At 40.9% G+C, this 27,488-nt stretch overlaps 43 non-coding genes across 43 annotated transcripts; all 43 read left to right on the top strand.

Annotated features, from left to right (window-relative positions):
• The first annotated feature begins 18 nt into the window (after positions 1-18).
• On the top strand, positions 19-90 carry TRNAT-CGU. Its single transcript has one exon. It is a non-coding gene; the product is annotated as a tRNA-Thr (tRNA).
• A 704-nt stretch (positions 91-794) lies between these two features.
• TRNAT-CGU lies at positions 795-866 on the top strand. Its single transcript has one exon. It is a non-coding gene; the product is annotated as a tRNA-Thr (tRNA).
• Positions 867-2,761: 1,895 nt separating this feature from the next.
• TRNAT-CGU lies at positions 2,762-2,833 on the top strand. The gene has a single exon. It is a non-coding gene; the product is annotated as a tRNA-Thr (tRNA).
• Positions 2,834-3,149: 316 nt separating this feature from the next.
• On the top strand, positions 3,150-3,221 carry TRNAT-CGU. The gene has a single exon. It is a non-coding gene; the product is annotated as a tRNA-Thr (tRNA).
• A 695-nt stretch (positions 3,222-3,916) lies between these two features.
• On the top strand, positions 3,917-3,988 carry TRNAT-CGU. The gene has a single exon. It is a non-coding gene; the product is annotated as a tRNA-Thr (tRNA).
• A 328-nt stretch (positions 3,989-4,316) lies between these two features.
• Positions 4,317-4,388, top strand: TRNAT-CGU. The gene has a single exon. It is a non-coding gene; the product is annotated as a tRNA-Thr (tRNA).
• A 704-nt stretch (positions 4,389-5,092) lies between these two features.
• TRNAT-CGU lies at positions 5,093-5,164 on the top strand. The gene has a single exon. It is a non-coding gene; the product is annotated as a tRNA-Thr (tRNA).
• A 316-nt stretch (positions 5,165-5,480) lies between these two features.
• On the top strand, positions 5,481-5,552 carry TRNAT-CGU. Its single transcript has one exon. It is a non-coding gene; the product is annotated as a tRNA-Thr (tRNA).
• A 695-nt stretch (positions 5,553-6,247) lies between these two features.
• TRNAT-CGU lies at positions 6,248-6,319 on the top strand. Its single transcript has one exon. It is a non-coding gene; the product is annotated as a tRNA-Thr (tRNA).
• A 328-nt stretch (positions 6,320-6,647) lies between these two features.
• On the top strand, positions 6,648-6,719 carry TRNAT-CGU. Its single transcript has one exon. It is a non-coding gene; the product is annotated as a tRNA-Thr (tRNA).
• Positions 6,720-7,035: 316 nt separating this feature from the next.
• On the top strand, positions 7,036-7,107 carry TRNAT-CGU. Its single transcript has one exon. It is a non-coding gene; the product is annotated as a tRNA-Thr (tRNA).
• Positions 7,108-8,586: 1,479 nt separating this feature from the next.
• Positions 8,587-8,658, top strand: TRNAT-CGU. Its single transcript has one exon. It is a non-coding gene; the product is annotated as a tRNA-Thr (tRNA).
• Positions 8,659-8,974: 316 nt separating this feature from the next.
• On the top strand, positions 8,975-9,046 carry TRNAT-CGU. Its single transcript has one exon. It is a non-coding gene; the product is annotated as a tRNA-Thr (tRNA).
• Positions 9,047-9,353: 307 nt separating this feature from the next.
• On the top strand, positions 9,354-9,425 carry TRNAT-CGU. Its single transcript has one exon. It is a non-coding gene; the product is annotated as a tRNA-Thr (tRNA).
• Positions 9,426-9,741: 316 nt separating this feature from the next.
• Positions 9,742-9,813, top strand: TRNAT-CGU. The gene has a single exon. It is a non-coding gene; the product is annotated as a tRNA-Thr (tRNA).
• A 316-nt stretch (positions 9,814-10,129) lies between these two features.
• Positions 10,130-10,201, top strand: TRNAT-CGU. Its single transcript has one exon. It is a non-coding gene; the product is annotated as a tRNA-Thr (tRNA).
• A 1,106-nt stretch (positions 10,202-11,307) lies between these two features.
• On the top strand, positions 11,308-11,379 carry TRNAT-CGU. Its single transcript has one exon. It is a non-coding gene; the product is annotated as a tRNA-Thr (tRNA).
• Positions 11,380-11,695: 316 nt separating this feature from the next.
• TRNAT-CGU lies at positions 11,696-11,767 on the top strand. Its single transcript has one exon. It is a non-coding gene; the product is annotated as a tRNA-Thr (tRNA).
• A 315-nt stretch (positions 11,768-12,082) lies between these two features.
• TRNAT-CGU lies at positions 12,083-12,154 on the top strand. The gene has a single exon. It is a non-coding gene; the product is annotated as a tRNA-Thr (tRNA).
• Positions 12,155-12,470: 316 nt separating this feature from the next.
• TRNAT-CGU lies at positions 12,471-12,542 on the top strand. Its single transcript has one exon. It is a non-coding gene; the product is annotated as a tRNA-Thr (tRNA).
• Positions 12,543-13,246: 704 nt separating this feature from the next.
• On the top strand, positions 13,247-13,318 carry TRNAT-CGU. The gene has a single exon. It is a non-coding gene; the product is annotated as a tRNA-Thr (tRNA).
• Positions 13,319-14,425: 1,107 nt separating this feature from the next.
• On the top strand, positions 14,426-14,497 carry TRNAT-CGU. Its single transcript has one exon. It is a non-coding gene; the product is annotated as a tRNA-Thr (tRNA).
• Positions 14,498-14,825: 328 nt separating this feature from the next.
• On the top strand, positions 14,826-14,897 carry TRNAT-CGU. The gene has a single exon. It is a non-coding gene; the product is annotated as a tRNA-Thr (tRNA).
• Positions 14,898-15,212: 315 nt separating this feature from the next.
• On the top strand, positions 15,213-15,284 carry TRNAT-CGU. Its single transcript has one exon. It is a non-coding gene; the product is annotated as a tRNA-Thr (tRNA).
• Positions 15,285-15,602: 318 nt separating this feature from the next.
• Positions 15,603-15,674, top strand: TRNAT-CGU. The gene has a single exon. It is a non-coding gene; the product is annotated as a tRNA-Thr (tRNA).
• A 751-nt stretch (positions 15,675-16,425) lies between these two features.
• Positions 16,426-16,497, top strand: TRNAT-CGU. Its single transcript has one exon. It is a non-coding gene; the product is annotated as a tRNA-Thr (tRNA).
• A 316-nt stretch (positions 16,498-16,813) lies between these two features.
• TRNAT-CGU lies at positions 16,814-16,885 on the top strand. The gene has a single exon. It is a non-coding gene; the product is annotated as a tRNA-Thr (tRNA).
• A 315-nt stretch (positions 16,886-17,200) lies between these two features.
• TRNAT-CGU lies at positions 17,201-17,272 on the top strand. Its single transcript has one exon. It is a non-coding gene; the product is annotated as a tRNA-Thr (tRNA).
• A 315-nt stretch (positions 17,273-17,587) lies between these two features.
• Positions 17,588-17,659, top strand: TRNAT-CGU. The gene has a single exon. It is a non-coding gene; the product is annotated as a tRNA-Thr (tRNA).
• A 707-nt stretch (positions 17,660-18,366) lies between these two features.
• On the top strand, positions 18,367-18,438 carry TRNAT-CGU. The gene has a single exon. It is a non-coding gene; the product is annotated as a tRNA-Thr (tRNA).
• Positions 18,439-20,066: 1,628 nt separating this feature from the next.
• On the top strand, positions 20,067-20,138 carry TRNAT-CGU. The gene has a single exon. It is a non-coding gene; the product is annotated as a tRNA-Thr (tRNA).
• A 316-nt stretch (positions 20,139-20,454) lies between these two features.
• On the top strand, positions 20,455-20,526 carry TRNAT-CGU. Its single transcript has one exon. It is a non-coding gene; the product is annotated as a tRNA-Thr (tRNA).
• A 317-nt stretch (positions 20,527-20,843) lies between these two features.
• On the top strand, positions 20,844-20,915 carry TRNAT-CGU. The gene has a single exon. It is a non-coding gene; the product is annotated as a tRNA-Thr (tRNA).
• A 316-nt stretch (positions 20,916-21,231) lies between these two features.
• Positions 21,232-21,303, top strand: TRNAT-CGU. Its single transcript has one exon. It is a non-coding gene; the product is annotated as a tRNA-Thr (tRNA).
• Positions 21,304-21,730: 427 nt separating this feature from the next.
• Positions 21,731-21,802, top strand: TRNAT-CGU. Its single transcript has one exon. It is a non-coding gene; the product is annotated as a tRNA-Thr (tRNA).
• Positions 21,803-22,120: 318 nt separating this feature from the next.
• Positions 22,121-22,192, top strand: TRNAT-CGU. Its single transcript has one exon. It is a non-coding gene; the product is annotated as a tRNA-Thr (tRNA).
• A 328-nt stretch (positions 22,193-22,520) lies between these two features.
• TRNAT-CGU lies at positions 22,521-22,592 on the top strand. The gene has a single exon. It is a non-coding gene; the product is annotated as a tRNA-Thr (tRNA).
• Positions 22,593-23,915: 1,323 nt separating this feature from the next.
• On the top strand, positions 23,916-23,987 carry TRNAT-CGU. Its single transcript has one exon. It is a non-coding gene; the product is annotated as a tRNA-Thr (tRNA).
• A 316-nt stretch (positions 23,988-24,303) lies between these two features.
• Positions 24,304-24,375, top strand: TRNAT-CGU. Its single transcript has one exon. It is a non-coding gene; the product is annotated as a tRNA-Thr (tRNA).
• Positions 24,376-24,703: 328 nt separating this feature from the next.
• On the top strand, positions 24,704-24,775 carry TRNAT-CGU. Its single transcript has one exon. It is a non-coding gene; the product is annotated as a tRNA-Thr (tRNA).
• A 317-nt stretch (positions 24,776-25,092) lies between these two features.
• TRNAT-CGU lies at positions 25,093-25,164 on the top strand. Its single transcript has one exon. It is a non-coding gene; the product is annotated as a tRNA-Thr (tRNA).
• Positions 25,165-26,001: 837 nt separating this feature from the next.
• On the top strand, positions 26,002-26,073 carry TRNAT-CGU. The gene has a single exon. It is a non-coding gene; the product is annotated as a tRNA-Thr (tRNA).
• Positions 26,074-26,389: 316 nt separating this feature from the next.
• Positions 26,390-26,461, top strand: TRNAT-CGU. Its single transcript has one exon. It is a non-coding gene; the product is annotated as a tRNA-Thr (tRNA).
• Positions 26,462-27,488: the final 1,027 nt, after the last annotated feature.

The raw sequence follows: 27,488 nt of genomic DNA, 5'->3' as shown, positions 1-27,488 counted from the left end.
ACCACTTGTCCTGTAGAGGGCGCAGTGGCCAAGTGGGAAGGTGTTGGTCTCGTAAACCAAAGATCATGGGTTCGATCCCCATCTGTGCCTCCATATTTAAACCCAACCTATTCTACTGAGTGCTATAAACATCTGTGGTGAAGATGACCTGTGGAAGCTCAGCTTCTTTCTACATGAATGATGACACAACAGTGTAAAATTGGTCAGCAATAGGACAATTATACTGAGCAAGACTAGTTCCCAATGTACTGGAGAGAAAGAGCAAAGGCTGGGGCTTTACTACAAGAATTAGACGATCTGGAAAAAAGAATTTTTGCTCAACATGAAGATGACCTAGGCTATAATGACCAAATATAACTTGTGTGCTTTCTTAGAGCTTAAACATAAAACCACTTGTCCTGTAGAGGGCGCAGTGGCCAAGTGGTAAGGCGTTGGTCTCGTAAACCAAAGATCATGTGTTCGATCCCCATCTGTGCCTCGTTATTTAAACCCAACCTATTCTACTGAGTGCTATAAACATTTGTGGTGAAGATGACCTGTGGAAGCTCAGCTTCTATCTACATGAATTATGACACAACAGTGTAATATTGGTCAGCAATAGGATAACTATACTGAGCAAGACTAGTCCCCAATGTACTGGAGAGAAAAAGCAAAGGCTGGGGCTTTACTACAAGAATTAGACGATCTGGAAAAAAGAATTTTTGCTCAACATGAAGATGACCTAGGCTATAATGACCAAATATAACTTGTGTGCTTTCTTAGAGATTAAACATAAAACCACTTGTCCTGTAGAGGGCGCAGTGGCCAAGTGGGAAGGTGTTGGTCTCGTAAACCAAAGATCATGGGTTCAATCCCCATCTGTGCCAAATCCAACCTATTCTACTGAGTGCTATAAACATTTGTGGTGAAGATGAGCTGTGGAAGCTCAGCTTCTATCTACATGAATTATGACACAACAGATGACACAACAGTGTAAAATCGGTCAGCAACAGTACAATTATACGGAGCAAGACTAGTCCCCAATGTACTGGAGAGAAAGAGCAAAGGCTGGGGATTTAAGAAAATAATTAGACAATCTGGAAAAAAGAATTTTTGCTCAACATGAAGATGACCTAGGCTATAATGACCAAATATAACTTGTGTGCTTTCTTAGAGCTTAAACATAAATCCACTTGTCCTGTAGAGGGTGCAGTGGCCAAGTGGTAAGGCGTTGGTCTCGTAAACCAAATATCATTGCTTCAATCCCCATCTGTGCCTCCCTATTTAAACCCAACCTATTCTGCTGAGTGCTATAAACATTTGTGGTGAAGATGACCTGTGGAAGCTCAGCTTCTTTCTACATGAATTATGAGACAACAGATGACACAACAGTGTAAAATCGGTCAGCAACAGTACAATTATACGGAGCAAGACTAGTCCCCAATGTACTGGAGAGAAAGAGCAAAGGCTGGGGATTTAAGAAAATAATTAGACGATCTGGAAAAAAGAATTTTTGCTCAACATGAAGATGACCTAGGCTATAATGACCAAATATAACTTGTGTGCTTTCTTAGAGCTTAAACATAAATCCACTTGTCCTGTAGAGGGTGCAGTGGCCAAGTGGTAAGGCGTTGGTCTCGTAAACCAAATATCATTGCTTCAATCCCCATCTGTGCCTCCCTATTTAAACCCAACCTATTCTGCTGAGTGCTATAAACATTTGTGGTGAAAATGACCTGTGGAAGCTCAGCTTCTTTCTACATGAATTATGAGACAACAGATGACACAACAGTGTAAAATCGGTCAGCAACAGTAAAATTATACAGAGCAAGACTAGTCCCCAATGTACTGGAGAGAAAGAGCAAAGGCTGGGGATTTAAGAAAATAATTAGACGATCTGGAAAAAAGAATTTTTGCTCAACATGAAGATGACCTAGGCTATAATGACCAAATATAACTTGTGTGCTTTCTTAGAGCTTAAACATAAATCCTCTTGTCCTGTAGAGGGTGCAGTGGCCAAGTGGTAAGGTGTTGGTCTCGTAAACCAAATATCATTGCTTCAATCCCCATCTGTGCCTCCCTATTTAAACCCAACCTATTCTGCTGAGTGCTATAAACATTTGTGGTGAAAATGACCTGTGGAAGCTCAGCTTCTTTCTACATGAATTATGAGACAACAGTGTAAAATTGGTCAGCAATAGGATAATTATACTGAGCAAGACTAGTCCCCAATGTACTGGAGAGAATGAGCAAAGGCTGGGGCTTTACTACAAGAATTAGACGATCTGGAAAAAAGAATTTTTGCTCAACATGAAGATGACCTAGGCTTTAATGACCAAATATAACTTGTGTGCTTTCTTAGAGCTTAAACATAAAACCACTTGTCCTGTAGAGGGCGCAGTGGCCAAGTGGTAAGGCGTTGGTCTCGTAAACCAAAGATCATGTGTTCGATCCCCATCTGTGCCTCGTTATTTAAACCCAACCTATTCTACTGAGTGGTATAAACATTTGTGGTGAAGATGACCTGTGGAAGCTCAGCTTCTATCTACATGAATTATGACACAACAGTGTAATATTGGTCAGCAATAGGACAATTATACTGAGCAAAACTAGTCCGCAATGTACTGGAGAGAAAGAGCAAAGGCTGGGGCTTTACTACAAGAATTAGACGATCTGGAAAAAAGAATTTTTGCTCAACATGAAGATGACCTAGGCTATAATGACCAAATATAACTTGTGTGCGTCGTTAGAGCTTAAACATAAAACCACTTGTCCAGTAGAGGGCGCAGTGGCCAAGTGGTAAGGCGTTGGTCTCGTAAACCAAAGATCATGGGTTCGATCCCCATCTGTGCCTCGTTATTTAAACCCAACCTATTCTACTGAGTGCTATAAACATTTGTTGTGAAGATGACCTGTGGATGCTCAGCTTCTATCTACATGAATTATGACACAACAGTGTAAAATTGGTCAGCAATAGGACAATTATACTGAGCAAGACTGGTCCCCAATGTACTGGAGGGAAAGAGCAAAGGCTGGGGCTTTACTACAAGAATTAGACGATCTGGTAAAAATAATTTTTTCTCAACATGAAGATGACCTAGGCTATAATGACCAAATATAACTTGTGTGCTTTCTTAGAGCTTAAACATAAAACCACTTGTCCTGTAGAGGGCGCAGTGGCCAAGTGGTAAGGCGTTGGTCTCGTAAACCAAAGATCATGGGTTCAATCCCCATCTGTGCCAAACCCAACCTATTCTACTGAGTGCTATAAACATTTGTGGTGAAGATGAGCTGTGGAAGCTCAGCTTCTATCTACATGAATTATGACACAACAGTGTAAAATCGGTCAGCAACAGGACAATTATATGGAGCAAGACTAGTCCCCAATGTACTGTAGAGAAAGAGCAAAGGCTGGGGATTTAAGAAAATAATTAGACGATCTGGAAAAAAGATTTTTTGCTCAACATGAAGATGACCTAGGCTATAATGACCAAATATAACTTGTGTGCTTTATTAGAGCTTAAACATAAATCCACTTGTCCTGTTGAGGGTGCAGTGGCCAAGTGGTAAGGCGTTGGTCTCGTAAACCAAATATCATTGCTTCAATCCCCATCTGTGCTTCCCTATTTAAACCCAACCTATTCTGCTGAGTGCTATAAACATTTGTGGTGAAGATGACCTGTGGATGCTCAGATTCTTTCTACATGAATTATGACACAACAGTGTAAAATTGGTCAGCAATAGGACAATTATACTGAGCAAAACTAGTCCCCAATGTACTGGAGAGAAAGAGCAAAGGCTGGGGCTTTACTACAAGAATTAGACGATCTGGAAAAAAGAATTTTTGCTCAACATGAAGATGACCTAGGCTATAATGACCAAATATAACTTGTGTGCTTTCTTAGAGATTAAACATAAAACCACTTGTCCTGTAGAGGGCGCAGTGGCCAAGTGGTAAGGCGTTGGTCTCGTAAACCAAAGATCATGGGTTCGATCCCCATCTGTGCCTCGTTATTTAAACCCAACCTATTCTACTGAGTGCTATAAACGTTTGTGGTGAAGATGACCTGTGGAAGCTCAGCTTCTTTCTACCTGAATTATGAGACAACAGATGACACAACAGTGTAAAATTGATCAGCAATAGGATAACTATACTGAGCAAGACTAGTCCCCAATGTACTGGAGAGAAAGAGCAAAGGCTGGGGCTTTACTACAAGAATTAGACGATCTGGAAAAAATAATTTTTGCTCAACATGAAGATGACCTAGGCTATAATGACCAAATATAACTTGTTTGCTTTCTTAGAGCTTAAACATAAGACCACTTGTCCAGTAGAGGGCGTAGTGGCCAAGTGGTAAGGCGTTGGTCTCGTAAACCAAAGATCATGGGTTCGATCCCCATCTGTGCCTCGTTACTTAAACCCAACCTATTCTACTGAGTGCTATAAACATGTGTGGTGAAGATGACCTGTGGAAGCTCGGCTTCTATCTACATGAATTATGACACAACAGTGTAAAATTGGTCAGCAATAGGACAATTATACTGAGCAAGACTAGTCCCCAATGTACTGGAGAGAAAGAGCAAAGGCTGGGGCTTTACTACAAGAATTAGACGATCTGGAAAAAAGAATTTTTGCTCAACATGAAGATGACCTAGGCTATAATGACCAAATATAACTTGTGTGCTTTCTTAGAGATTAAACATAAAACCACTTGTCCTGTAGAGGGCGCAGTGGCCAAGTGTGAAGGTGTTGGTCTCGTAAACCAAAGATCATGGGTTCGATCCCCATCTGTGCCTCCATATTTAAACCCAACCTATTCTACTGAGTGCTATAAACATTTGTGGTGAAGATGACCTGTGGAAGCTCAGCTTCTTTCTACATGAATGATGACACAACAGTGTAAAATTGGTCAGCAATAGGACAATTATACTGAGCAAGACTAGTCCCCAATGTACTGGAGAGAAAGAGCAAAGGCTGGGGCTTTACTACAAGAATTAGACGATCTGGAAAAAAGAATTTTTGCTCAACATGAAGATGACCTAGGCTATAATGACCAAATATAACTTGTGTGCGTCGTTAGAGCTTAAACATAAAACCACTTGTCCAGTAGAGGGCGCAGTGGCCAAGTGGTAAGGCGTTGGTCTCGTAAACCAAAGATCATGGGTTCGATCCCCATCTGTGCCTCGTTATTTAAACCCAACCTATTCTACTGAGTGCTATAAACATTTGTGGTGAAGATGACCTGTGGATGCTCAGCTTCTATCTACATGAATTATGACACAACAGTGTAAAATTGGTCAGCAATAGGACAATTATACTGAGCAAGACTGGTCCCCAATGTACTGGAGGGAAAGAGCAAAGGCTGGGGCTTTACTACAAGAATTAGACGATCTGGTAAAAATAATTTTTTCTCAACATGAAGATGACCTAGGCTATAATGACCAAATATAACTTGTGTGCTTTCTTAGAGCTTAAACATAAATCCACTTGTCCTGTTGAGGGTGCAGTGGCCAAGTGGTAAGGCGTTGGTCTCGTAAACCAAAGATCATGGGTTCAATCCCCATCTGTGCCAAACCCAACCTATTCTACTGAGTGCTATAAACATTTGTGGTGAAGATGAGCTGTGGAAGCTCAGCTTCTATCTACATGAATTATGACACAACAGTGTAAAATCGGTCAGCAACAGGACAATTATATGGAGCAAGACTAGTCCCCAATGTACTGTAGAGAAAGAGCAAAGGCTGGGGATTTAAGAAAATAATTAGACGATCTGGAAAAAAGATTTTTTGCTCAACATGAAGATGACCTAGGCTATAATGACCAAATATAACTTGTGTGCTTTATTAGAGCTTAAACATAAATCCACTTGTCCTGTTGAGGGTGCAGTGGCCAAGTGGTAAGGCGTTGGTCTCGTAAACCAAATATCATTGCTTCAATCCCCATCTGTGCTTCCCTATTTAAACCCAACCTATTCTGCTGAGTGCTATAAACATTTGTGGTGAAGATGACCTGTGGATGCTCAGATTCTTTCTACATGAATTATGACACAACAGTGTAAAATTGGTCAGCAATAGGACAATTATACTGAGCAAAACTAGTCCCCAATGTACTGGAGAGAAAGAGCAAAGGCTGGGGCTTTACTACAAGAATTAGACGATCTGGAAAAAAGAATTTTTGCTCAACATGAAGATGACCTAGGCTATAATGACCAAATATAACTTGTGTGCTTTCTTAGAGATTAAACATAAAACCACTTGTCCTGTAGAGGGCGCAGTGGCCAAGTGGTAAGGCGTTGGTCTCGTAAACCAAAGATCATGGGTTCGATCCCCATCTGTGCCTCGTTATTTAAACCCAACCTATTCTACTGAGTGCTATAAACGTTTGTGGTGAAGATGACCTGTGGAAGCTCAGCTTCTTTCTACCTGAATTATGAGACAACAGATGACACAACAGTGTAAAATTGATCAGCAATAGGATAACTATACTGAGCAAGACTAGTCCCCAATGTACTGGAGAGAAAGAGCAAAGGCTGGGGCTTTACTACAAGAATTAGACGATCTGGAAAAAATAATTTTTGCTCAACATGAAGATGACCTAGGCTATAATGACCAAATATAACTTGTTTGCTTTCTTAGAGCTTAAACATAAGACCACTTGTCCAGTAGAGGGCGTAGTGGCCAAGTGGTAAGGCGTTGGTCTCGTAAACCAAAGATCATGGGTTCGATCCCCATCTGTGCCTCGTTATTTAAACCCAACCTATTCTACTGAGTGCTATAAACATTTGTGGTGAAGATGACCTGTGGAAGCTCAGCTTCTATCTACATGAATTATGACACAACAGTGTAAAATTGGTCAGCAATAGGACAATTATACTGAGCAAGACTAGTCCCCAATGTACTGGAGAGAAAGAGCAAAGGCTGGGGCTTTACTACAAGAATTAGACGATCTGGAAAAAAGAATTTTTGCTCAACATGAAGATGACCTAGGCTATAATGACCAAATATAACTTGTGTGCTTTCTTAGAGCTTAAACATAAAACCACTTGTCCTGTAGAGGGCGCAGTGGCCAAGTGGTAAGGCGTTGGTCTCGTAAACCAAAGATCATGGGTTCGATCCCCATCTGTGCCTCCTATTTAAACCCAACCTATTCTACTGAGTGCTATAAACATTTGTGGTGAAGATGACCTGTGGAAGCTCAGCTTCTTTCTACATGAATTATGACACAACAGTGTAAAATTGGTCAGCAATAGGACAATTATACTGAGCAAGACTAGTCCCCAATGTACTGGAGAGAAAGAGCAAAGGCTGGGGCTTTACTACAAGAATTAGACGATCTGGAAAAAAGAATTTTTGCTCAACATGAAGATGACCTAGGCTATAATGACCAAATATAACTTGTGTGCTTTCTTAGAGCTTAAACATAAAACCACTTGTCCTGTAGAGGGCGCAGTGGCCAAGTGGTAAGGCGTTGGTCTCGTAAACCAAAGATCATGTGTTCGATCCCCATCTGTGCCTCGTTATTTAAACCCAACCTATTCTACTGAGTGCTATAAACATTTGTGGTGAAGATGACCTGTGGAAGCTCAGCTTCTATCTACATGAATTATGACACAACAGTGTAAAATTGGTCAGCAATAGGACAATTATACTGAGCAAAACTAGTCCGCAATGTACTGGAGAGAAAGAGCAAAGGCTGGGGCTTTACTACAAGAATTAGACGATCTGGAAAAAAGAATTTTTGCTCAACATGAAGATGACCTAGGCTATAATGACCAAATATAACTTGTGTGCTTCGTTAGAGCTTAAACATAAAACCACTTGTCCAGTAGAGGGCGCAGTGGCCAAGTGGGAAGGTGTTGGTCTCGTAAACCAAAGATCATGGTTTCGATCCCCATCTGTGCCTCCATATTTAAACCCAACCTATTCTACTGAGTGCTATAAACATCTGTGGTGAAGATGACCTGTGGAAGCTCAGCTTCTTTCTACATGAATGATGACACAACAGTGTAAAATTGGTCAGCAATAGGACAATTATACTGAGCAAGACTAGTCCCCAATGTACTGGAGAGAAAGAGCAAAGGCTGGGGCTTTACTACAAGAATTAGACGATCTGGAAAAAAGAATTTTTGCTCAACATGAAGATGACCTAGGCTATAATGACCAAATATAACTTGTGTGCTTTCTTAGAGCTTAAACATAAAACCACTTGTCCTGTAGAGGGCGCAGTGGCCAAGTGGTAAGGCGTTGGTCTCGTAAACCAAAGATCATGTGTTCGATCCCCATCTGTGCCTCGTTATTTAAACCCAACCTATTCTACTGAGTGCTATAAACATTTGTGGTGAAGATGACCTGTGGAAGCTCAGCTTCTATCTACATGAATTATGACACAACAGTGTAAAATTGGTCAGCAATAGGACAATTATACTGAGCAAAACTAGTCCGCAATGTACTGGAGAGAAAGAGCAAAGGCTGGGGCTTTACTACAAGAATTAGACGATCTGGAAAAAAGAATTTTTGCTCAACATGAAGATGACCTAGGCTATAATGACCAAATATAACTTGTGTGCTTCGTTAGAGCTTAAACATAAAACCACTTGTCCAGTAGAGGGCGCAGTGGCCAAGTGGTAAGGCGTTGGTCTCGTAAACCAAAGATCATGGGTTCGATCCCCATCTGTGCCTCGTTATTTAAACCCAACCTATTCTACTGAGTGCTATAAACATTTGTGGTGAAGATGACCTGTGGATGCTCAGCTTCTATCTACATGAATTATGACACAACAGTGTAAAATTGGTCAGCAATAGGACAATTATACTGAGCAAGACTGGTCCCCAATGTACTGGAGGGAAAGAGCAAAGGCTGGGGCTTTACTACAAGAATTAGACGATCTGGAAAAAATAATTTTTTCTCAACATGAAGATGACCTAGGCTATAATGACCAAATATAACTTGTGTGCTTTCTTAGAGCTTAAACATAAAACCACTAGTCCAGTAGAGGGCGCAGTGGCCAAGTGGTAAGGCGTTGGTCTCGTAAACCAAAGATTATGGGTTCAATCCCCATCTGTGCCAAACCCAACCTATTCTACTGAGTGCTATAAACATTTGTGGTGAAGATGAGCTGTGGAAGCTCAGCTTCTATCTACATGAATTATGACACAACAGTGTAAAATCGGTCAGCAACAGGACAATTATACGGAGCAAGACTAGTCCCCAATGTACTGGAGAGAAAGAGCAAAGGCTGGGGATTTAAGAAAATAATTAGACGATCTGGAAAAAAGAATTTTTGCTCAACATGAAGATGACCTAGGCTATAATGACCAAATATAACTTGTGTGCTTTCTTAGAGCTTAAACATAAATCCACTTGTCCTGTAGAGGGTGCAGTGGCCAAGTGGTAAGGCGTTGGTCTCGTAAACCAAAGATCATGGGTTCGATCCCCATCTGTGCCTCGTTATTTAAACCCAACCTATTCTACTGAGTGCTATAAACATTTGTGGTGAAGATGACCTGTGGATGCTCAGCTTCTATCTACATGAATTATGACACAACAGTGTAAAATTGGTCAGCAATAGGACAATTATACTGAGCAAGACTAGTCCCCAATGTACTGGAGAGAAAGAGCAAAGGCTGGGGCTTTACTACAAGAATTAGACGATCTGGAAAAAATAATTTTTTCTCAACATGAAGATGACCTAGGCTATAATGACCAAATATAACTTGTGTGCTTTCTTAGAGCTTAAACATAAAACCACTTGTCCAGTAGAGGGCGCAGTGGCCAAGTGGTAAGGCGTTGGTCTCGTAAACCAAAGATCATGGGTTCAATCCCCATCTGTGCCTCCCTATTTAAACCCAACCTATTCTACTGAGTGCTATAAACATTTGTGGTGAAGATGACCTGTGGAAGCTCAGCTTCTATCTACATGCATTATGACACAACAGTGTAAAATTGGTCAGCAATAGGACAATTATATTGAGCAAGACTAGTCCCCAATGTACTGGAGAGAAAGAGCAAAGGCTGGGGCTTTACTACAAGAATTAGACGATCTGGAAAAAAGAATTTTTGCTCAACATGAAGATGACATAGGCTATAATGACCAAATATAACTTGTGTGCTTTCTTAGAGATTAAACATAAAACCACTTGTCCAGTAGAGGGCGCAGTGGCCAAGTGGTAAGGCGTTGGTCTCGTAAACCAAAGATCATGGGTTCAATCCCCATCTATGCCTCCCTACTTAAACCCAACCTATTCTACTGAGTGGTATAAACATTTGTGGTGAAGATGACCTGTGGAAGCTCAGCTTCTATCTACATGAATTATGACACAACAGTGTAAAATTGGTCAGCAATAGGACAATTATACTGAGGAAAACTAGTCCCCAATGTACTGGAGAGAAAGAGCAAAGGCTGGGGCTTTACTACAAGAATTAGACGATCTGGAAAAAAGAATTTTTGCTCAACATGAAGATGACCTAGGCTATAATGACCAAATATAACTTGTGTGCTTTCTTAGAGATTAAACATAAAACCACTTGTCCTGTAGAGGGTGCAGTGGCCAAGTGGGAAGGTGTTGGTCTCGTAAACCAAAGATCATGGGTTCAATCCCCATCTGTGCCTCCCTATTTAAACCCAACCTATTCTGCTGAGTGCTATAAACATTTGTGGTGAAAATGACCTGTGGAAGCTCAGCTTCTTTCTACATGAATTATGAGACAACAGATGACACAACAGTGTAAAATCGGTCAGCAACAGTACAATTATACGGAGCAAGACTAGTCCCCAATGTACTGGAGAGAAAGAGCAAAGGCTGGGGATTTAAGAAAATAATTAGACGATCTGGAAAAAAGAATTTTTGCTCAACATGAAGATGACCTAGGCTATAATGACCAAATATAACTTGTGTGCTTTCTTAGAGCTTAAACATAAATCCACTTGTCCTGTAGAGGGTGCAGTGGCCAAGTGGTAAGGCGTTGGTCTCGTAAACCAAATATCATTGCTTCAATCCCCATCTGTGCCTCCCTATTTAAACCCAACCTATTCTGCTGAGTGCTATAAACATTTGTGGTGAAAATGACCTGTGGAAGCTCAGCTTCTTTCTACATGAATTATGAGACAACAGTGTAAAATTGGTCAGCAATAGGATAATTATACTGAGCAAGACTAGTCCCCAATGTACTGGAGAGAATGAGCAAAGGCTGGGGCTTTACTACAAGAATTAGACGATCTGGAAAAAAGAATTTTTGCTCAACATGAAGATGACCTAGGCTATAATGACCAAATATAACTTGTGTGCGTCCTTAGAGCTTAAACATAAAACCACTTGTCAATTGTAGAGGGCGCAGTGGCCAAGTGGTAAGGCTTTGGTCTCGTAAACCATAGATCATGGGTTCGATCCCCATCTGTGCCTCGTTATTTAATCCCAACCTATTCTACTGAGTGGTATAAACATTTGTGGTGAAGATGACCTGTGGAAGCTCAGCTTCTATCTACATGAATTATGATACAACAGTGTAATATTGGTCAGCAATAGGACAATTATACTGAGCAAAACTAGTCCGCAATGTACTGGAGAGAAAGAGCAAAGGCTGGGGCTTTACTACAAGAATTAGACGATCTGGAAAAAAGAATTTTTGCTCAACATGAAGATGACCTAGGCTATAATGACCAAATATAACTTGTGTGCTTCCTTAGAGCTTAAACATAAAACCACTTGTCCAGTAGAGGGCGCAGTGGCCAAGTGGTAAGGCGTTGGTCTCGTAAACCAAAGATCATGGGTTCGATCCCCATCTGTGCCTCGTATTTAAACCCAACCTATTCTACTGAGTGCTATAAACATTTGTGGTGAAGATGACCTGTGGAAGCTCAGCTTCTATCTACATGCATTATGACACAACAGTGTAAAATTGGTCAGCAATAGGACAATTATACTGAGCAAGACTAGTCCTCCAATGTACTGGAGAGAAAGAGCAAAGGCTGGGCTTTACTACAAGAATTAGACGATCTGGAAAAAAGAATTTTTGCTCAACATGAAGATGACCTAGCCTATAATGACCAAATATAACTTGTGTGCTTTCTTAGAGCTTAAACATAAAACCACTTGTCCTGTAGAGGGCGCAGTGGCCAAGTGGTAAGGCGTTGGTCTCGTAAACCAAAGATCATGGGTTCGATCCCCATCTGTGCCTCGTTATTTAAACCCAACCTATTCTACTGAGTGCTATAAACGTTTGTGGTGAAGATGACCTGTGGAAGCTCAGCTTCTATCTACATGAATTATGACTCAACAGTGTAAAATTGGTCAGCAATAGGACAATTATACTGAGGAAAACTAGTCCCCAATGTACTGGAGAGAAAGAGCAAAGGCTGGGGCTTTACTACAAGAATTAGACGATCTGGAAAAAATAATTTTTGCTCAACATGAAGATGACCTAGGCTATAATGACCAAATATAACTTGTGTGCTTTCTTAGAGATTAAACATAAAACCACTTGTCCTGTAGAGGGCGCAGTGGCCAAGTGGGAAGGTGTTGGTCTCGTAAACCAAAGATCATGGGTTCGATCCCCATCTGTGCCTCCATATTTAAACCCAACCTATTCTACTGAGTGCTATAAACATCTGTGGTGAAGATGACCTGTGGAAGCTCAGCTTCTTTCTACATGAATGATGACACAACAGTGTAAAATTGGTCAGCAATAGGACAATTATACTGAGCAAGACTAGTTCCCAATGTACTGGAGAGAAAGAGCAAAGGCTGGGGCTTTACTACAAGAATTAGACGATCTGGAAAAAAGAATTTTTGCTCAACATGAAGATGACCTAGGCTATAATGACCAAATATAACTTGTGTGCTTTCTTAGAGCTTAAACATAAAACCACTTGTCCTGTAGAGGGCGCAGTGGCCAAGTGGTAAGGCGTTGGTCTCGTAAACCAAAGATCATGTGTTCGATCCCCATCTGTGCCTCGTTATTTAAACCCAACCTATTCTACTGAGTGCTATAAACATTTGTGGTGAAGATGACCTGTGGAAGCTCAGCTTCTATCTACATGAATTATGACACAACAGTGTAATATTGGTCAGCAATAGGATAACTATACTGAGCAAGACTAGTCCCCAATGTACTGGAGAGAAAGAGCAAAGGCTGGGGCTTTACTACAAGAATTAGACGATCTGGAAAAAAATATTTTTGCTCAACATGAAGATGACCTAGGCTATAATGACCAAATATAACTTGTGTGCTTTCTTAGAGATTAAACATAAAACCACTTGTCCTGTAGAGGGCGCAGTGGCCAAGTGGGAAGGTGTTGGTCTCGTAAACCAAAGATCATGGGTTCAATCCCCATCTGTGCCAAATCCAACCTATTCTACTGAGTGCTATAAACATTTGTGGTGAAGATGAGCTGTGGAAGCTCAGCTTCTATCTACATGAATTATGACACAACAGATGACACAACAGTGTAAAATCGGTCAGCAACAGTACAATTATACGGAGCAAGACTAGTCCCCAATGTACTGGAGAGAAAGAGCAAAGGCTGGGGATTTAAGAAAATAATTAGACAATCTGGAAAAAAGAATTTTTGCTCAACATGAAGATGACCTAGGCTATAATGACCAAATATAACTTGTGTGCTTTCTTAGAGCTTAAACATAAATCCACTTGTCCTGTAGAGGGTGCAGTGGCCAAGTGGTAAGGCGTTGGTCTCGTAAACCAAATATCATTGCTTCAATCCCCATCTGTGCCTCCCTATTTAAACCCAACCTATTCTGCTGAGTGCTATAAACATTTGTGGTGAAAATGACCTGTGGAAGCTCAGCTTCTTTCTACATGAATTATGAGACAACAGATGACACAACAGTGTAAAATCGGTCAGCAACAGTACAATTATACGGAGCAAGACTAGTCCCCAATGTACTGGAGAGAAAGAGCAAAGGCTGGGGATTTAAGAAAATAATTAGACGATCTGGAAAAAAGAATTTTTGCTCAACATGAAGATGACCTAGGCTATAATGACCAAATATAACTTGTGTGCTTTCTTAGAGCTTAAACATAAATCCACTTGTCCTGTAGAGGGTGCAGTGGCCAAGTGGTAAGGCGTTGGTCTCGTAAACCAAATATCATTGCTTCAATCCCCATCTGTGCCTCCCTATTTAAACCCAACCTATTCTGCTGAGTGCTATAAACATTTGTGGTGAAAATGACCTGTGGAAGCTCAGCTTCTTTCTACATGAATTATGAGACAACAGTGTAAAATTGGTCAGCAATAGGATAATTATACTGAGCAAGACTAGTCCCCAATGTACTGGAGAGAATGAGCAAAGGCTGGGGCTTTACTACAAGAATTAGACGATCTGGAAAAAAGAATTTTTGCTCAACATGAAGATGACCTAGGCTTTAATGACCAAATATAACTTGTGTGCTTTCTTAGAGCTTAAACATAAAACCACTTGTTCTGTAGAGGGCGCAGTGGCCAAGTGGTAAGGCGTTGGTCTCGTAAACCAAAGATCATGGGTTCGATCCCCATCTGTGCCTCGTTATTTAAACCCAACCTATTCTACTGAGTGCTATAAACATTTGTGGTGAAGATGACCTGTGGAAGCTCAGCTTCTTTCTACCTGAATCATGAGACAACAGATGACACAACAGTGTAAAATTGATCAGCAATAGGATAACTATACTGAGCAAGACTAGTCCCCAATGTACTGGAGAGAAAGAGCAAAGGCTGGGGCTTTACTACAAGAATTAGACGATCTGGAAAAAATAATTTTTGCTCAACATGAAGATGACCTAGGCTATAATGACCAAATATAACTTGTGTGCTTTCTTAGAGCTTAAACATAAAACCACTTGTCCAGTAGAGGGCGTAGTGGCCAAGTGGTAAGGCGTTGGTCTCGTAAACCAAAGATCATGGGTTCGATCCCCATCTGTGCCTCGTTACTTAAACCCAACCTATTCTACTGAGTGCTATAAACATTTGTGGTGAAGATGACCTGTGGAAGCTCAGCTTCTATCTACATGCATTATGACACAACAGTGTAAAATTGGTCAGCAATAGGACAATTATACTGAGCAAGACTAGTCCCCAATGTACTGGAGAGAAAGAGCAAAGGCTGGGGCTTTACTACAATAATTAGACGATCTGGAAAAAAAATTTTTTCTCAACATGAAGATGACCTAGGCTATAATGACCAAATATGACTTGTGTGCTTTCTTAGAGCTTAAACATAAAACCACTAGTCCAGTAGAGGGAGCAGTGGCCAAGTGGTAAGGCGTTGGTCTCGTAAACCAAAGATCATGGGTTCAATCCCCATCTGTGCCTCCCTATTTAAACCCAACCTATTCTGCTGAGTGCTATAAACATTTGTGGTGAAGATGACCTGTGGAAGCTCAGCTTCTTTCTACATGAATTATGACACAACAGTGTAAAATTGGTCAGCAATAGGACAATTATATTGAGCAAGACTAGTCCCCAATGTACTGGAGAGAAAGAGCAAAGGCTGGGGCTTTACTACAAGAATTAGACGATCTGGAAAAAAGAATTTTTGCTCAACATGAAGATGACCTAGGCTATAATGACCAAATATAACTTGTGTGCTTTCTTAGAGCTTAAACATAAAACCACTTGTCAATTGTAGAGGGCGCAGTGGCCAAGTGGTAAGGCTTTGGTCTCGTAAACCATAGATCATGGGTTCGATCCCCATCTGTGCCTCGTTATTTAATCCCAACCTATTCTACTGAGTGGTATAAACATTTGTGGTGAAGATGACCTGTGGAAGCTCAGCTTCTATCTACATGAATTATGATACAACAGTGTAATATTGGTCAGCAATAGGACAATTATACTGAGTAAAACTAGTCCGCAATGTACTGGAGAGAAAGAGCAAAGGCTGGGGCTTTACTACAAGAATTAGACGATCTGGAAAAAAGAATTTTTGCTCAACATGAAGATGACCTAGGCTATAATGACCAAATATAACTTGTGTGCGTCCTTAGAGCTTAAACATAAAACCACTTGTCCAGTAGAGGGCGCAGTGGCCAAGTGGTAAGGCGTTGGTCTCGTAACCAAAGATCATGGGTTCGATCCCCATCAGCTATGAAGAAGCACTAAGGCATAGTGCGAAACGTCAGCTTTTCTTTTGTTGTGCTGTTTTTTGCTGTGGCATGTATTTTGTGATTTTTAATTAAAGGAGGAGTTTTTTTGGAGTGCGGCTGTCCCAGCTTTTTTCCTTCATCCTAACCTGCATTTTGATTGCACTGCCTGCACCCTTGGCTCGGACCACAGGGGTCGGATTGCCTGGTTCTCTTTGAGCGGTTACCCACTCTCTCAATAGGACAATTATACTGAGCAAGACTGGTCCCCAATGTACTGGAGGGAAAGAGCAAAGGCTGGGGCTTTACTACAAGAATTAGACGATCTGGAAAAAATAATTTTTTCTCAACATGAAGATTGTCCTGTAGAGGGCGCAGTGGCCTAGTGGTAAGGCGTTGGTCTCGTAAACCAAAGATCATGGGTTCGATCCCCATCTGTGCCTTGTTATTTAAACCCAACCTATTCTACTGAGTGCTATAAACGTTTGTGGTGAAGATGACCTGTGGAAGCTCAGCTTCTATCTACATGAATTATGACTCAACAGTGTAAAATTGGTCAGCAATAGGACAATTATACTGAGGAAAACTAGTCCCCAATGTACTGGAGAGAAAGAGCAAAGGCTGGGGCTTTACTACAAGAATTAGACGATCTGGAAAAAATAATTTTTGCTCAACATGAAGATGACCTAGGCTATAATGACCAAATATAACTTGTGTGCTTTCTTAGAGATTAAACATAAAACCACTTGTCCTGTAGAGGGCGCAGTGGCCAAGTGGGAAGGTGTTGGTCTCGTAAACCAAAGATCATGGGTTCGATCCCCATCTGTGCCTCCATATTTAAACCCAACCTATTCTACTGAGTGGTATAAACATTTGTGGTGAAGATGACCTGTGGAAGCTCAGCTTCTTTCTACATGAATGATGACACAACAGTGTAAAATTGGTCAGCAATAGGACAATTATACTGAGCAAGACTAGTCCCAATGTACTGGAGAGAAAGAGCAAAGGCTGGGGCTTTACTACAAGAATTAGACGATCTGGAAAAAAGAATTTTTGCTCAACATGAAGATGACCTAGGCTATAATGACCAAATATAACTTGTGTGCTTTCTTAGAGCTTAAACATAAAACCACTTGTCCTGTAGAGGGCGCAGTGGCCAAGTGGTAAGGCGTTGGTCTCGTAAACCAAAGATCATGGGTTCAATCCCCATCTGTGCCTTGATATTTAAACCCAACCTATTCTACTGAGTGCTATAAACATTTGTGGTGAAGATGACCTGTGGAAGCTCAGCTTCTATCTACATGAATTATGACACAACAGTGTAAAATTGGTCAGCAATAGGACAATTATACTGAGAAAACTAGTCCCCAATGTACTGGAGAGAAAGAGCAAAGGCTGGGGCTTTACTACAAGAATTAGACGATCTGGAAAAATTAATTTTTGCTCAACATGAAGGTGACCTAGGCTATAATGACCAAATATAACTTGTGTGCTTTCTTAGAGCTTAAACATAAAACCACTTGTCCTGTAGAGGGCGCAGTGGCCAAGTGGTAAGGTGTTGGTCTCGTAAACCAAAGATCATGGGTTCGATCCCCATCTGTGCCTCCATATTTAAACCCAACCTATTCTACCTAGTGCTATAAACATCTGTGGTGAAGATGACCTGTGGAAGCTCAGCTTCTTTCTACATGAATGATGACACAACAGTGTAAAATTGGTCAGCAATAGGACAATTATACTGAGCAAGACTAGTTCCCAATGTACTGGAGAGAAAGAGCAAAGGTTGGGGCTTTACTACAAGAATTAGACGATCTGGAAAAAAGAATTTTTGCTCAACATGAAGATGACCTAGGCTATAATGACCAAATATAACTTGTGTGCTTTCTTAGAGATTAAACATAAAACCACTTGTCCTGTAGAGGGCGCAGTGGCCAAGTGGGAAGGTGTTGGTCTCGTAAACCAAAGATCATGGGTTCAATCCCCACCTGTGCCAAATTCAACCTATTCTACTGAGTGCTATAAACATTTGTGGTGAAGATGAGCTGTGGAAGCTCAGCTTCTATCTACATGAATTATGACACAACAGATGACACAACAGTGTAAAATCGGTCAGCAATAGGACAATTATACTGAGCAAGACTAGTCCCCAATGTACTGGAGAGAAAGAGCAAAGGCTGGGGCTTTACTACAAGAATTAGACGATCTGGAAAAAAGAATTTTTGCTCAACATGAAGATGACCTAGGCTATAATGACCAAATATAACTTGTGTGCTTTCTTAGAGCTTAAACATAAATCCACTTGTCCTGTAGAGGGTGCAGTGGCCAAGTGGTAAGGCGTTGGTCTCGTAAACCAAAGATCATGGGTTCAATCCCCATCTGTGCCTCCCTATTTAAACCCAACCTATTCTACTGAGTGCTATAAACATTTGTGGTGAAGATGACCTGTGGAAGCTCAGCTTCTTTCTACATGAATTATGAGACAACAGATGACACAACAGTGTAAAATTGGTCAGCAATAGGACAATTATACTGAGCAAGACTAGTCCCCAATGTACTGGAGAGAAAGAGCAAAGGCTGGGGCTTTAGATGACCTGTGGAAGCTCAGCTTCTTTCTACATGAATGATGACACAACAGTGTAAAATTGGTCAGCAATAGGACAATTATACTGAGCAAGACTAGTCCCAATGTACTGGAGAGAAAGAGCAAAGGCTGGGGCTTTACTACAAGAATTAGACGATCTGGAAAAAAGAATTTTTGCTCAACATGAAGATGACCTAGGCTATAATGACCAAATATAACTTGTGTGCTTTCTTAGAGCTTAAACATAAAACCACTTGTCCTGTAGAGGGCGCAGTGGCCAAGTGGTAAGGCGTTGGTCTCGTAAACCAAAGATCATGTGTTCGATCCCCATCTGTGCCTCGTTATTTAAACCCAACCTATTCTACTGAGTGCTATAAACATTTGTGGTGAAGATGACCTGTGGAAGCTCAGCTTCTATCTACATGAATTATGACACAACAGTGTAATATTGGTCAGCAATAGGACAATTATACTGAGCAAAACTAGTCCGCAATGTACTGGAGAGAAAGAGCAAAGGCTGGGGCTTTACTACAAGAATTAGACGATCTGGAAAAAAGAATTTTTGCTCAACATGAAGATGACCTAGGCTATAATGACCAAATATAACTTGTGTGCGTCGTTAGAGCTTAAACATAAAACCACGTGTCCAGTAGAGGGCGCAGTGGCCAAGTGGGAAGGTGTTGGTCTCGTAAACCAAAGATCATGGTTTCGATCCCCATCTGTGCCTCCATATTTAAACCCAACCTATTCTACTGAGTGCTATAAACATCTGTGGTGAAGATGACCTGTGGAAGCTCAGCTTCTTTCTACATGAATGATGACACAACAGTGTAAAATTGGTCAGCAATAGGACAATTATACTGAGCAAGACTAGTCCCCAATGTACTGGAGAGAAAGAGCAAAGGCTGGGGCTTTACTACAAGAATTAGACGATCTGGAAAAAAGAATTTTTGCTCAACATGAAGATGACCTAGGCTATAATGACCAAATATAACTTGTGTGCTTTCTTAGAGCTTAAACATAAAACCACTTGTCCTGTAGAGGGCGCAGTGGCCAAGTGGTAAGGCGTTGGTCTCGTAAACCAAAGATCATGTGTTCGATCCCCATCTGTGCCTCGTTATTTAAACCCAACCTATTCTACTGAGTGGTATAAACATTTGTGGTGAAGATGACCTGTGGAAGCTCAGCTTCTATCTACATGAATTATGACACAACAGTGTAATATTGGTCAGCAATAGGACAATTATACTGAGCAAAACTAGTCCGCAATGTACTGGAGAGATAGAGCAAAGGCTGGGGCTTTACTACAAGAATTAGACGATCTGGAAAAAAGAATTTTTGCTCAACATGAAGATGACCTAGGCTATAATGACCAAATATAACTTGTGTGCATCGTTAGAGCTTAAACATAAAACCACTTGTCCAGAAGAGGGCGCAGTGGCCAAGTGGTAAGGCGTTGGTCTCGTAAACCAAAGATCATGGGTTCGATCCCCATCTGTGCCTCGTTATTTAAACCCAACCTATTCTACTGAGTGCTATAAACATTTGTGGTGAAGATGACCTGTGGAAGCTCAGCTTCTATCTACATGAATTATGACACAACAGTGTAAAATTGGTCAGCAATAGGACAATTATACTGAGCAAGACTAGTCCCCAATGTACTGGAGAGAAAGAGCAAAGGCTGGGGCTTTACTACAAGAATTAGACGATCTGGAAAAAAGAATTTTTGCTCAACATGAAGATGACCTAGGCTATAATGACCAAATATAACTTGTGTGCTTTCTTAGAGCTTAAACATAAAACCACTTGTCCTGTAGAGGGCGCAGTGGCCAAGTGGTAAGGCGTTGGTCTCGTAAACCAAAGATCATGGGTTCGATCCCCATCTGTGCCTCCTATTTAAACCCAACCTATTCTACTGAGTGCTATAAACATTTGTGGTGAAGATGACCTGTGGAAGCTGTCCCAGCTTTTTTCCTTCATCCTAACCTGCATTTTGATTGCACTGCCTGCACCCTTGGCTCGGACCACAGGGGTCGGATTGCCTGGTTCTCTTTGAGCGGTTACCCACTCTCTCAATAGGACAATTATACTGAGCAAGACTGGTCCCCAATGTACTGGAGGGAAAGAGCAAAGGCTGGGGCTTTACTACAAGAATTAGACGATCTGGAAAAAATAATTTTTTCTCAACATGAAGATTGTCCTGTAGAGGGCGCAGTGGCCTAGTGGTAAGGCGTTGGTCTCGTAAACCAAAGATCATGGGTTCGATCCCCATCTGTGCCTTGTTATTTAAACCCAACCTATTCTACTGAGTGCTATAAACGTTTGTGGTGAAGATGACCTGTGGAAGCTCAGCTTCTATCTACATGAATTATGACTCAACAGTGTAAAATTGGTCAGCAATAGGACAATTATACTGAGGAAAACTAGTCCCCAATGTACTGGAGAGAAAGAGCAAAGGCTGGGGCTTTACTACAAGAATTAGACGATCTGGAAAAAATAATTTTTGCTCAACATGAAGATGACCTAGGCTATAATGACCAAATATAACTTGTGTGCTTTCTTAGAGCTTAAACATAAAACCACTTGTCCTGTAGAGGGCGCAGTGGCCAAGTGGTAAGGCGTTGGTCTCGTAAACCAAAGATCATGGGTTCGATCCCCATCTGTGCCTCCTATTTAAACCCAACCTATTCTACTGAGTGCTATAAACATTTGTGGTGAAGATGACCTGTGGAAGCTCAGCTTCTTTCTACATGAATTATGACACAACAGTGTAAAATTGGTCAGCAATAGGACAATTATACTGAGCAAGACTAGTCCCCAATGTACTGGAGAGAAAGAGCAAAGGCTGGGGCTTTACTACAAGAATTAGACGATCTGGAAAAAAGAATTTGGTCAGCAATAGGATAATTATACTGAGCAAGACTAGTCCCCAATGTACTTGAGAGAAAGAGTAAAGGCTGGGGCTTTACTACAAGAATTAGACGATCTGGAAAAAAGAATTTTTGCTCAACATGAAGATGACATAGGCTATAATGACCAAATATAACTTGTGTGCTTTCTTAGAGCTTAAACATAAAACCACTTGTCCAGTAGAGGGCGCAGTGGCCAAGTGGTAAGGCGTTGGTCTCGTAAACCAAAGATCATGGGTTCGATCCCCATCTGTGCCTCGTTACTTAAACCCAACCTATTCTACTGAGTGCTATAAACATTTGTGGTGAAGATGACCTGTGGATGCTCAGCTTCTATCTACATGAATTATGACACAACAGTGTAAAATTGGTCAGCAATAGGACAATTATACTGAGCAAAACTAGTCCCCAATGTACTTGAGAGAAAGAGTAAAGGCTGGGGCTTTACTACAAGAATTAGACGATCTGGAAAAAAGAATTTTTTCTCAACATGAAGATGACCTAGGCTATAATGACCAAATATAACTTGTGTGCTTTCTTAGAGCTTAAACATAAAACCACTTGTCAATTGTAGAGGGCGCAGTGGCCAAGTGGTAAGGCGTTGGTCTCGTAAACCAAAGATCATGGGTTCGATCCCCATCTGTGCCTCCCTATTTAAACCCAACCTATTCTACTGAGTGCTATAAACATTTGTGGTGAAGATGACCTGTGGAAGCTCAGCTTCTTTCTACATGAATTATGAGACAACAGATGACACAACAGTGTAAAACTGGTCAGCAATAGGACAATTATACTGAGTAAAACTAGTCCCCAATGTACTGGAGAGAAAGAGCAAAGGCTGGGGCTTTACTACAAGAATTAGACGATCTGGAAAAAAGAATTTTTGCTCAACATGAAGATGACCTAGGCTATAATGACCAAATATAACTTGTGTGCTTTCTTAGAGCTTAAACATAAAACCACTTGTCCTGTAGAGGGCGCAGTGGCCAAGTGGTAAGGCGTTGGTCTCGTAAACCAAAGATCATTGGTTCGATCCCCATCTGTGCCTTCCTATTTAAACCCAACCTATTCTACTGAGTGCTATAAACATTTGTGGTGAAGATGACCTGTGGAAGCTCAGCTTCTATCTACATGAATTATGACACAACAGTGTAAAATTGGTCAGCAATAGGACAATTATACTGAGCAAGACTAGTCCCCAATGTACTGGAGAGAAAGAGCAAAGGCTGGGGCTTTACTACAAGAATTAGACGATCTGGATAAAATTATTTTTGCTCAAAATGAAGATGACCTAGCCTATAATGACCAAATATAACTTGTGTGCTTTCTTAGAGCTTAAACATAAAACCACTTGTCCTGCAGAGGGTGCAGTGGCGAAGTGGTAAGGCATTGGACTCGTAAACCAAAGATCATGGGTTCAACCCCCAAATGTGCCTCCCTATATAAACCCACCCTATTCTACTGAGTGCTATAAACATTTGTGGTGAAGATGACCTGTGGAAGCTCAGCTTCTTTCTACATGGATTATGAGACAACAGATGACACGACAGTGTAAAATTGGTCAGCAATAGGACAATTATACTGAGCAAGACTAGTCCCCAATGTACTGGAGAGAAAGAGCAAAGGCTGGGGCTTTACTACAAGAATTATGAGACAACAGTGTAAAATTGGTCAGCAATAGGATAATGATACTGAGCAAGAATAGTCCCCAATGTACTGGAGAGAAAGAGCAAAGGCTGGGGCTTTACTACAAGAATTAGACGATCTGGAAAAAAGAATTTTTTCTCAACATGAAGATGACCTAGGCTATAATGACCAAATATAACTTGTGTGCTTTCTTAGAGCTTAAACATAAAACCACTAGTCCAGTAGAGGGCGCAGTGGCCAAGTGGTAAGGCGTAGGTCTCGTAAACCAAAGATCATGGGTTAAATCCCCTTCTGTGCCTTCCTATTTAAACCTAACCTATTCTACTGAGTGCTATTAACATTTGTGGTGAAGATGACCTATGGAAGCTCAGCTTCTATCTACATGAATTATGACACAACAGTGTAAAATTGGTCAGCAATAGGACAATTATACTGAGCAAAACTAGTCCCCAATGTACTTGAGAGAAAGAGTAAGGCTGGGGCTTTACTACAAGAATTATGAGACAACAGTGTAAAATTGGTCAGCAATAGGATAATTATACTGAGCAAGACTAGTCCCCAATGTACTTGAGAGAAAGAGTAAAGGCTGGGGCTTTACTACAAGAATTAGACGATCTGGAAAAAAGAATTTTTGCTCAACATGAAGATGACATAGGCTATAATGACCAAATATAACTTGTGTGCTTTCTTAGAGCTTAAACATAAAACCACTTGTCCAGTAGAGGGCGCAGTGGCCAAGTGGTAAGGCGTTGGTCTCGTAAACCAAAGATCATGGGTTCGATCCCCATCTGTGCCTCGTTACTTAAACCCAACCTATTCTACTGAGTGCTATAAACATTTGTGGTGAAGATGACCTGTGGATGCTCAGCTTCTATCTACATGAATTATGACACAACAGTGTAAAATTGGTCAGCAATAGGACAATTATACTGAGCATGACTAGTCCCCAATGTACTGGAGAGAAAGAGCAAAGGCTGGGGCTTTACTACAAGAATTAGACGATCTGGAAAAAATAATTTTTGCTCAACATGAAGATGACCTAGGCTATAATGACCAAATATAACTTGTGTGCTTTCTTAGAGCTTAAACATAAAACCACTTGTCCTGTAGAGGGCGCTGTGGCCAAGTGGTAAGGCGTTGGTCTCGTAAACCAAAGATCATGGGTTCGATCCCCATCTGTGCCTCGTTATTTAAACCCAACCTAATCTACTGAGTGCTATAAACATTTGTGGTGAAGATGACCTGTGGAAGCTCAGCTTCTTTCTACATGAATTATGAGACAACAGATGACACAACAGTGTAAAATTGGTCAGCAATAGGACAATTATACTGAGCAAGACTAGTCCCCAATGTACTGGAGAGAAAGAGCAAAGGCTGGGGATTTAATAAAATAATTAGACGATCTGGAAAAAAGAATTTTTGCTCAACATGAAGATGACCTAGGCTATAATGACCAAATATAACTTGTGTGCTTTCTTAGAGCTTAAACATAAAACCACTTGTCCTGTAGAGGGCGCAGTGGCCAAGTGGTAAGGCGTTGGTCTCGTAAACCAAAGATCATTGGTTCGATCCCCATCTGTGCCTTCGTTACTTAAACCCAACCTATTCTACTGAGTGCTATAAACATTTGTGGTGAAGATGACCTGTGGAAGCTCAGCTTCTATCTACATGAATTATGACACAACAGTGTAAAATTGGTCAGCAATAGGACAATTATACTGAGCAAGACTAGTCCCCAATGTACTGGAGAGAAAGAGCAAAGGCTGGGGCTTTACTACAAGAATTAGACGATCTGGAAAAAAGAATTTTTGCTCAACATGAAGATGACCTAGGCTATAATGACCAAATATAACTTGTGTGCTTTCTTAGAGCTTAAACATAAAACCACTTGTCCTGTAGAGGGCGCAGTGGCCAAGTGGTAAGGCGTTGGTCTCGTAAACCAAAGATCATGGGTTCGATCCCCATCTGTGCCTCGTTATTTAAACCCAACCTATTCTACTGAGTGCTATAAACATTTGTGGTGAAGATGACCTGTGGAAGCTCAGCTTCTTTCTACATGAATTATGAGACAACAGATGACACAACAGTGTAAAATTGGTCAGCAATAGGACAATTATACTGAGCAAGACTAGTCCCCAATGTACTGGAGAGAAAGAGCAAAGGCTGGGGCTTTACTACAAGAATTAGACGATCTGGAAAAAAGAATTTTTGCTCAACATGAAGATGACCTAGGCTATAATGACCAAATATAACTTGTGTGCTTTCTTAGAGCTTAAACATAAAACCACTAGTCCAGTAGAGGGCGCAGTGGCCAAGTGGTAAGGCGTAGGTCTCGTAAACCAAAGATCATGGGTTAAATCCCCATCTGTACCTCCCTATTTAAACCTAACCTATTCTACTGAGTGCTATAAACATTTGTGGTGAAGATGACCTGTGGAAGCTCAGCTTCTTTCTACATGAATTATGAGACAACAAATGACACAACAGTGTAAAATTGGTCAGCAATAGGACAATTATACTGAGCAAAACTAGTCCCCAATGTACTTGAGAGAAAGAGTAAGGCTGGGGCTTTACTACAAGAATTATGAGACAACAGTGTAAAATTGGTCAGCAATAGGATAATTATACTGAGCAAGACTAGTCCCCAATGTACTTGAGAGAAAGAGTAAGGGCTGGGGCTTTACTACAAGAATTAGACGATCTGGAAAAAAGAATTTTTGCTCAACATGAAGATGACATAGGCTATAATGACCAAATATAACTTGTGTGCTTTCTTAGAGCTTAAACATAAAACCACTTGTCCAGTAGAGGGCGCAGTGGCCAAGTGGTAAGGCGTTGGTCTCGTAAACCAAAGATCATGGGTTCGATCCCCATCTGTGCCTCGTTACTTAAACCCAACCTATTCAACTGAGTGCTATAAACATTTGTGGTGAAGATGACCTGTGGATGCTCAGCTTCTATCTACATGAATTATGACACAACAGTGTAAAATTGGTCAGCAATAGGACAATTATACTCATCAAAACTAGTCCCCAATGTACTTGAGAGAAAGAGCAAAGGCTGGGGCTTTACTACAAGAATTAGACGATCTGGAAAAAATAATTTTTGCTCAACATGAAGATGACCTAGGCTATTATGACCAAATATAACTTGTGTGCTTTCTTAGAGCTTAAACATAAAACCACTTGTCCTGTAGAGGGCGCTGTGGCCAAGTGGTAAGGCATTGGTCTCGTAAACCAAAGATCATGGGTTCGATCCCTATCTGTGCCTCGTTATTTAAACCCAACCTAATCTACTGAGTGCTATAAACATTTGTGGTGAAGATGACCTGTGGAAGCTCAGCTTCTTTCTACCTGAATTATGAGACAACAGATGACACAACAGTGTAAAATTGGTCAGCAACAGGACAATTATACTGAGCAAGACTAGTCCCCAATGTACTGGAGAGAAAGAGCAAAGGCTGGGGATTTAATAAAATAATTAGACGATCTGGAAAAAAGAATTTTTGCTCAACATGAAGATGACCTAGGCTATAATGACCAAATATAACTTGTGTACTTTCTTAGAGCTTAAACATAAAACGGCTTGACCTGTAGAGGGCGCAGTGGCCAAGTGGTAAGGCGTTGGTCTCGTAAATCAAAGATCATGTGTTCGATCCCCATCTGTGCCTCGTTACTTAAACCCAACCTATTCTACTGAGTGCTATAAACATTTGTGGTGAAGATGACCTGTGGAAGCTCAGCTTCTATCTACATGAATTATGACACAGCAGTGTAAAATTGATCAGCAATAGGACAATTATACTGAGTAATACTAGTCCCCAATGTAATTGAGAGAAAGAGCAAAGGCTGGGGCTTTACTACAAGAATTAGACGATCTGGAAAAAAGAATTTTTGCTCAACATGAAGATGACCTAGGCTATAATGACCAAATATAACTTTTGTGCTTTCTTAGAGCTTAAACATAAAACCACTTGTCCTGTAGTGGCCAAGTGGTAAGGCGTTGGTCTCGTAAACCGAAGATCATGGATTTGATCCCCATCTGTGCCTAGTTATTTAAACCCAACCTAATCTACTGAGTGCTATAAACATTTGTGGTGAAGATGACCTGTGGAAGCTCAGCTTCTTTCTACATGAATTATGAGACAACAGATGACACAACAGTGTAAAATTGGTCAGCAATAGGACAATTATACTGAGCAAGACTAGTCCCCAATGTACTGGAGAGAAAGAGCAAAGGCTGGGGCTTTACTACAAGAATTAGACGATCTGGAAAAAAGAATTTTTGCTCAACATGA

The sequence above is a fragment of the Rana temporaria genome, chromosome 1 (genome assembly GCF_905171775.1).
Source record: "Rana temporaria chromosome 1, aRanTem1.1, whole genome shotgun sequence".
NCBI lineage: Eukaryota > Metazoa > Chordata > Amphibia > Anura > Ranidae > Rana > Rana temporaria.
This window is presented reverse-complemented; position numbering and strand designations above follow the sequence as displayed.